The following is a 1,758-nucleotide window of genomic DNA, read 5'->3' on the forward strand; positions in this document are numbered from 1 at the left end:
TTCTTGTATTTTCTTCCAAAATTCTTCCAGGGTTTTTTCTGTGTTTTCTTTGGTCTGTATCTCAATCCTTGGAAGATACTTAAATATAATTCTTTTGAATTCCTTATCAGAGAGTTCCAATGCTGCTTCTCCCTCAGGGATGTGTTCTGGGTCTGTATCCTGCTCCTTTGTTTCTACCACTTTATCCTGCTACTTTGTGTGGACTGTGATGGTCTGTTGTCTCCAAGGCATCATGGTGTTGTTGCATTTAGATCTCTGTTAACTGTTTGTGAAGAGAGCCAAGGGTGATTCAGGCTCTTCTTGGTGATTTTTTTATCGTTGGCCCATTGGTGAAGGAGGTAGTGGCTCTCGCTCAGTAATTGAAGTTGCAGGAGGTGTGGATGTAGTTGTATCTTATGGGGACTGTTGTTGTCTCCCACTTAGTTAGACACAAATTACAATTGAATAACGGTCAAAAAAACTTTTCAGTCTTGCAGGTCCGGAGTGACCTTGGGGTTGCTGGAAAGCAGAACGTGTTCTTAAGCCCCTGGAATCTGCAAGTGCGCTGTCTCTTTAAATATTCAGAATAGTCAGGCAGCTTTTTAACATTCAAAATGACGGTGCCCTCTGGACTGGTAAAAGTCCACAGCTCAGTCTGCATTTCTCTTCACCTTCTCTGTTTATTCCCCAGCCACTGGATCAGTCCTCTCTGCTGCCTCTGGATAGCAGGGCTGATTTTTTGGTTAATTCTTAGGTCCTACCACCACTCAGGAATCTCCAAGCTATCTGTGATGTCAGGATTGCTGCCAGATTGCAGCTCCATATGTCTCCTTTTTTGGTATTTTCACACAAATTCTTCTGCTAGTTGGGGTTTAGTCTACTTCTATATTCTCCCCTTCAAGGCTCAGGGTTCCAAGATTATCTTCTGTTTCTTTGTTAATTGGTTTCCCTTTTCTTTGTTGAAGAGGGTGTGTGCAGTCTTTCTGCCTAGTCTGCCGTCTTGCCGGAACTCCTCTTCCCCTTTTTCATTGACCCTCCACTTTACCAAGCATGATATCTTTCTCCAGAGAATGGTCCCTTCTGAGAACATGACCAAAGTAGGTGAGATGAAGTCTGGCCATTCTTGCTTCCAAGGAGCATTTGGCTGCACTTCCCAGGACAGATGTGTTAGTTCTTTTAGCAGTCCATGGTACTTTCAGTATCCTTCACCAACATGACAACTCAAAAGCATCAACTTTTCTTCAGTCTTCCTAGTTCATTGTCCAGCTCTCACATGCATATGAGGCAGTTGAAAATACCATGGCTTGTATATACCAAGGTGTACCTTAGTCCTCAAGGAGACTTGTTTGCTCTTCAGCACTTGAAAGAGGCCTTTTGCTGCCAATTTGCCCAGTGCCTAAAGCACTTTACTGCTAACCAGAAGGCTGGCGGTTCAAACCCAGCAGCCACTCTGCAGAAGGAAGGTTGGGCAATCTACATCCATAATGATACCACCTGGGAAACCCAATGAGGGGCCGCTAGTCGGGTCCAACTCAATGGCACATAACAATAACAACAACAATACGTTGTCGATGTCTTGACTACTGCTTCTGTTGGTGTTGATTGTAGAACCAATATGAGGTATTTGACAACTTCAATCTTTTCTCCATTTATTGTGATGGTGCTTATTGATCCTGTCGTGAGGATTTTTGTTTTCTTTATATTGAGGTGTAATCCATACAGCAGACAGTAGTGTTTAATCTTCATCAGTCAGTGCTTCAAGTCATCCTCACTTTCAGC

Source organism: Orycteropus afer, unplaced genomic scaffold (assembly GCF_000298275.1).
Source record: "Orycteropus afer afer isolate SDZICR_OR568_19922 unplaced genomic scaffold, OryAfe1.0 scaffold00154, whole genome shotgun sequence".
NCBI classification, from domain to species: Eukaryota; Metazoa; Chordata; class Mammalia; order Tubulidentata; family Orycteropodidae; genus Orycteropus; species Orycteropus afer.